The sequence below is a fragment of the Castor canadensis genome, chromosome 3 (genome assembly GCF_047511655.1).
Source record: "Castor canadensis chromosome 3, mCasCan1.hap1v2, whole genome shotgun sequence".
Lineage (NCBI taxonomy): Eukaryota > Metazoa > Chordata > Mammalia > Rodentia > Castoridae > Castor > Castor canadensis.
Window position 1 is genome coordinate 113,913,690 of NC_133388.1, and position 7,040 is coordinate 113,920,729.

Below are 7,040 nucleotides of genomic sequence, written 5' to 3' on the forward strand. Positions count from 1 at the left end.
TTTTTTTTCTTTTTTGCAGTAATGGGGCTTGAATTCAGGGCTTTCACTGGAGCCACTCCACCAGCCCTATTTTTGTGAAGGGTTTTTCAAGATAGGGTCTTGTGGAACTATTTGTCCTGGCTGGCTTTGAACCGCAATCCTCCTGATCTCTGCCTCCTGAGTAGGTAGGATTACAGGTGTGAGCTACCAGTGCCCAGCATGTTTGGAGTTTTTAATGTGCCTATCCTTTGTAACTGCTATAATAGGTAAGTAAAAAATATCTATAAGGACATAGGAGGATTGAGCAATGTGATGAACTGACTTGATCTGATATGACATAGCTGAAGTCTATGCACTACAGAACACACATGTATTTCAAACACAATTGGACAGTTTTTACCTGACCCACTAAACAAGCAACACATTTCAGATTATTTAATTATACCCAGAATGATCTTTGATCAGAACGTTATTAAACTAGAATTTAATAGGAAGAAAGTTAGTGCATGTCCAAATTTGAAAAATAAGCACATTAATTCTAAATAGACAATGAACAATAAAAGGTTCATAATAAAATGAGAGAACTTTTGAACTGAATTATTAAATTATATATATATATATGAAAATATGGATTACAATTAAAGCAAAGATTAGAGGGAGTTTAGTTAAATGCATACATGGAACAGAAACAAGTTATAAAGTTCATGCCAAAAAGCAAGGAAAAGAAGAACAAAAAACACTCAAAGAAAATGAGAGAAAGAGAAAATGTAGTTATGAGATCATAAATAAAAGAATCATGAAAGGAACATGTAAATAGAGAAAATAAAACAGCCAAAGTTTTGTTTTCTGACTTTATTAGTAACATTGATAAGCATTTCTTTTTTCCCCACCCCATGTCTTCCCTTTCACAGTACAGATCAGGCACAGGGCCTTGGCTGAGGTGCACATGGCGTAGGTTTACTTTGGCTCATTTTTCTATACAGTCACTGCAAGAACACAGCCTGTGATAAGCACCAAGATGCCTGATAATCACTCCTTATTGAAACTTACCAAGGTAAAAAGAGCAAAAGGAAAGATAGTAATTGTCATGAATAAAATGAGTATCACTACATAGCCTACAGACATGATCATAGTGAACACATATTGTGAATAATTTTTCATTGGTACAATTGATAATTTAGATGAGAATGTAAATTTTGAAAATTAAAACCTGCATAAGAAATCAAAAAAATAAAATTTGAAATAAAAAATAATATCATTGAAGTTGCAATATTAAAAACTTTATTTAATGAAAAATTCAAACCCATATATTTTCACTGGTGAATTCTGTCAATATTTTAAGTAACAAATAGAACTTAGCTTATACAAACTGGAGAGACTGGAGCATAAATTCTCATTATATAATTAGCACAATTTGTTTCTAAAAATCCACAAAGATTTTGGGAAAGAGAAAAAGGATAAGAGGAAAAGAAAAAGAAAGAGGAGGAAGAAGAAAGGGAGGAGGAAAAGGGAAAAGGAAAAGGAGAGAGAGAGAAGGAGAGAGGGAGAGAAGAAGGGTTAAGTGGAAAGCTGGAAAGAAGGAAGGAGGGAAGAAGAAGGAAGGAAGGGAACAAGAGCAAGACAAAACTCTCAGGAATATGGTATTTTAAAATAGAAAATCCAAGACAGCACTATATAGAAAGGATTGCACATATTGATTGAATGTGTATTCAAGAAATGCAAAATTGGTTAAACAAAGATGATGAACTGAAAGTTGAATGGTACTTAATGAGATTCAGTACATTAATAGACAGGGGAAAGCTCATAACATCATCTCAATAACTGCAGAAAATATTTTGCTACATACAATACACATTCTCCCTTTGGGAGTTTGCATAGAGTGGATACCATGAAGAGATCATCAACCCCCCAATTGACCAACAAGCTCTCTTTGTTGCGGATCTAGGAGAGGACATTGTGATAGAACTAATTATTCTGTTGTCATCAAGATGATGGGACATCATCCATGAGAAGTTTCTACAGATGGTCTGCTTTCACAACAGGGCTGAATGGCACCATCTCACATCTTATCCACAGGTCTACCCAGCTGTGGAGAAGAACTGCAGAGTCACAGAGAATGAAGTAGGAACCTAATGGTATGTTTGCCTAACTTTTTTTTATTTTCTGCCTGGAAACAGAAAAATACTGCATTTCCTTGAATGTTTGGCAAATATGTAAGATTTTACAATTATATTTATTTATTTTTCATTGCATATATTTAAGGTGTGCCTCATGATTTATATACATATATTTTTTAAAATGAGCACTCTTGTCACTAATTAACCCATCCACTACCTTTCTTTTTAATAGTAAGAGCACCTAAAATCTATTACCAAATTTCTATTATACAATGAAAAGTTATTGAGTATAGTTGTCATTGTAAACTAGATCTCTGGAATTATTTGTTGTATAATTATTCATCCTTTTTCTTATGTATCCTTCCCCTGGCAACCTTTCTATATTTTGTTTCTGAGTATCTTATTTTATTATTTGTTTTAGATTTCATATAGAAATGAGATCATGTAATATTTTTCTTTCCTTATCTGGCTCATTTCACTCAACATAATGTCTTCTAGTTTCATTTATGTTGAAGCAAATGTCAGGCCCTTTCTTTTTTAAAGTGGAATGACATTCCATTGTGTATGTGTCAAAATGTCTTTATCCATTCCTCTGTTGATGGACACCTTGGGTACTGTGAATAATGACACAATGAGCATGGGAGTGCAGAAGTTTTGTGACCAGGTTCTAGTCAATGGAAGGCAGGCCTATTGCTACATCCTACTTAACGCCAGGCTTATAAAATATTCCTCAAATGATGCTGTCCTCTATTATCTCACCCAGAGCTTTGAAGTTTAATTGTTTTAGGTGGTGTCCTCACAGATGGGCCTGGGTCCTGGAAGTGGGAGCCCCTTAATGTCCACATGTGATTCTCATCCAATCAGGTGAAACGTGTGTGTATGTGTGTGTGTGTGTGTATGAGTGTGTGAAGCCACTGAGATTTGAAGTTGTTTATTACAGAACATAGCATGGGTGACCAGTGAGAGGATGAACTAGTTACAAAGGACATATTTAAATGAACAGTTAGATGCCAGAATAAAGTTGTTCTACAGTTTCATCACAAGTTGCTCAAGACAGTTGATTAGCAGTATTCTTTTTTTGCTTTGCAAATGTAATAACTACATCATTATATACAGAGGATGAATTATTCAGAAAATTTGAAAGAATTACTTAGTTGCACAGTGTAATAAAAAATAAATTATAATACTTTCAATTTTTTAAATCACTAAACTAAATGCTAATTTATGACAACTGAGTATATTTTTCTTTGAACTGCCCTGGACTTTACTCAGATGTGTCATCTGTGGCCTGCAGTAGCCCAGTCATGTTGAAAATAAGAAGAATGTTATTAGTATGGAAATATGAGATAGCATTTTCCCGTAGAGAATTTTAATAAATGTGGCAAGTTTTCAAAAGAAAATTTGGAAACAAATGGAATTGTAGGGGTTTTATTTCTCCATAGTTTTTACATCTTGTTGTAACCGTCAAGTCTTTAACTTTAAAGACTTTTATCATTTTTATTGTTTATTTTTATTTTGTGTCTTCAAAAATGTTAATGCAAAATATTGGTGGGATGAAGACTCTAGTCCAACTATTGAAATATTAAAAATAAAAAAATTGACTTTTAGGGAACGAGCACTTTTGAAATGTTGAATTTCCAGAGTATTTGCAGCGTGGCACTTTGAAATATCTCTCTTTGATCTCCAGTAGTCATCTCTAAATGTTTGCAATGGTAACACCTTCCATTTCTGGGCTATCTCCATGTGTCAGGGATGAGCATAAGATATTTATATATGTAATAATTTAAGCACTGATATTCCAAGATCCAGAGATCTCAGTTGCCTTTCATAACAGTGAATTGGGACAAAACTGGGGTTTGGATAGACCTCTACCTTTAGGACTCCTCACCACTGCTCAAAGTTAGCTTCCCAGTGATGTCAAAGTCTAAAAATACTGTGCCATCCATTGAGTCATTCTCTTGATATGTCTAAAAATGTTTTAAGAGTTAGTATTTACTCCATAGATTTTAAGTTACATGTTGGATTTGCAAAAATTCAACTCACTTTAGAACACAGTTCACTAAGAAAATATAAGTTCTTTGTGTTATATATCAATAAACAAAGGATGGAGAATGATGAGGACAGGGATAAAAGTGTATATTCCATTTGATAAATGCATTGGAATAAACATGACTCACATATTATTTTAGGAGATTTAAGTTCATTTTAAAGTTTAAAAATCTTATTCTCTCTTTTCTACATGTCTAAGTACAGCTGTTCCAGTCGACAATGGAAGCTTCAGTATGCTCTGGCCTTCTTGGGACAAACAGTCCCTCTGCTCTCTCTTCAGCTCTGTCCCTTGTTCACCAAGTGCTGCTTGCCCAGCTGGTATCTTTGATTTGGTACAAGCCTTAGCCTGGTCTCCTTTCTGGCTTTGCAGTTGACCGGATGTGCTCTAGGTAAACCAGTCTGCCCTCGGTTCCTTCAGAAACCTGAATCTCTGCCTCATCTCTCATCCAACCCACTGTATAGTAAGCCACTCCTTCCTCTCTCCATTGTGGGGAGTTCAAGCATGCTCTGGAAGCTCATGGCTGGTCTAGAGCAGCTCTCAGGTCTATGTCCTGTGTCTGGGGTCCTCCCTGTGCATGGCTGAACTGGGCTCCTGATTCTATGTAACATGCTGCAGGTTCTAGGTGAGAGCACAGGATTAAGAGAATGGGTAGGTACCCCTGCAATGATGCTTTCACAGAAGTAAAAGGGAACCAGGGTTCTGGAGATTCATTGTGCACTTAATGGGCCCCTCATATATTGAAAATACTGACCTCCCCCCAGTTCTTGAATAGATCATCATTTTTTATGATGAGAGAATCAGTTTCTAGAGGGAAAGCACTCTGCATTGCTATGCAATAATCATTTAATTCTTTGTCACAATACCTAGTACAGTAATCAGGGATGCGAACAGTGTTCATATTTTAAAGTTATTATATTAGTTCAGGGAATATTGGCTTACATAGCTCTCATTCTTGTTTCTACAAATTGATTTTAGTTTGTCAGACATGTCCCATTACTTAACTACCTGACAGGAGGAAAAGAAAAGTGATGGAGATGCCAGGCAGTATTAGTGGCTCTGACTTTTAATGCAACTTTTAACAGGAACTGTCTTTTCCACTTCTGGTACCTGAACACTCTGGGCTCTTGGAGTATAGTATCCATCAGGACATCAAGGCTGAATCTTGTATCTTTTTAAGTTATACCCCACACAGTTTAGCTAAGAATAGCAGAACCTACGTGGCTAGGTGTCATAGCCTATCCTATGAAGCCAAACCCTGACCACCAGGGTAGGTCCTCCTGAGGAAAAATAGATGTGGCCCTGAGTCACAACAGGGTTAAAGAGGCTGATATTGTCAGTAAGAATGGCCAGAACTGTTTGCTTTGAGGTCCTGAGGTGGGAAACTTGTAACTCATAACTTTGATTTTACTGACAGGTTAGTCTGAATGAAGAAAAGCAATTAAATTTGAGAATAATGAAAAATAAGGTCTGAGCACCAAAAACAAAGTCACTTAACAGATTAACATGTAACAAAGCAGCTGACTTTACATTTTTTATTTCTTGAAAAGAAAAATCACACAAAATGAGGGGAAAAATAGATGCTAACTAGAGAATTGTGTTAATAGATGTTATTATAAAGAAAAGTAAAAGTAATATTTTCCTCCCTCCCTCCCTTCCTCCCTCCTTCCCTCCCTTCCTTCCTTCCTTCTTGCAGTTCAGCTCTTTTCAATTCCTTGTTCAGATACAGATAATGTGATTCTAGGTGCTTTGGATAACATGTTTGAAAGACAGATTTGGCCCTTAGCTTATGTATAGTGAAGAATTAACTTTATACAAAAGAATGTCTAGCCTTTGTCCAAGCTTCTAAGGTGACTGTAAACTTTGAAATTTCCAGAGTGTCTTTCTTATTCACGGCGGGTCCCTCTTACACACCTAAAAGTTAATGCTATCAACCTAAAAATGCAGGATGGTTCCACCCAGAAGGACCAACAATGTGACCACTAGATGGCAGTCTAGTTGGAGACTAGTTGGGGCAGTCCTTTCCTGAGTTAGGAGCTTCCAAGCTGTGCTTCTGCCCCACTGCTAAAGTCAACACCTCATCAGTTTCTTAGCTGGAGCTGTGGCTAATGTCTATGTGCTGTTCAACCAAAGAGCTCCATCTTTTGTCTTGGCAAGGGTTCTATGTAGGTGTGCCTGCTGCTGTTTTGCCTGCTGGATTCTCTGCAGGTTAAAGTCCATGCACGGGATGTGCCAGGCTTCTGCACCTGTGAGGCATGCCAGCTGGGGCCTTTGTGCCTGCAGTCCCATGGATCTGCTTTGCCTGCAGTGACAGGCATGCTTGGGGTAATAATGAAATCAAAACTACTTTGCCACCAGCCTCACTTTCTTAGCAGTTATTAGCTATGCAATTCTGAGTTGCAGCAAGTAGAACAATGAATCAACTACCGTGAAGAAAAAAATGACTGAAATTACATGCTGATTTGCTCATCCATCTAGGTGTCCTCCCTATGGTTTCTGAAGTCAAAGGAAATCACAAAGCTGCTGAGACTGAGACACTAGAGAAATCTCTCTGCATCACACACTGGGCAAATATCCTAGCCTCATGTTTTAAATGAAATGGAATACAAAAAAGGCAAAGCTGTGAAGCTACTTAAAGTCAATACCATGGGGAGGGTATGTAGACTTAGATCTTTCCATCCAAGCTTGGTGGTTGTTGAAATAAGACTCTTGCCACTAAGTTACTTTCATAGTTGAAGAGCACCATTGTTATTGAAACACAGAACCAAGCAGATAGATGAGTCCACAGTGAGGCTGGCTTTCTGAATTAGTTGCTAATATATTCTCTTCAGGACTCTGAGTATTTTTCTATAGTAGATGATAGTTTGGATGATACATCAAAGTTCCCCATGCAAGTT

General features: G+C 36.9%; 1 non-coding gene across 1 annotated transcript; it reads right to left on the reverse strand.

Annotated features, from left to right (window-relative positions):
• Nucleotides 1-870: 870 nt before the first annotated feature.
• On the reverse strand, nt 871-1,002 carry LOC141422277 (small nucleolar RNA SNORA51). The gene has a single exon (XR_012446871.1). It is a non-coding gene; the product is annotated as a small nucleolar RNA SNORA51 (small nucleolar RNA).
• Between the last annotated feature and the right edge of the window lie 6,038 nt (nt 1,003-7,040).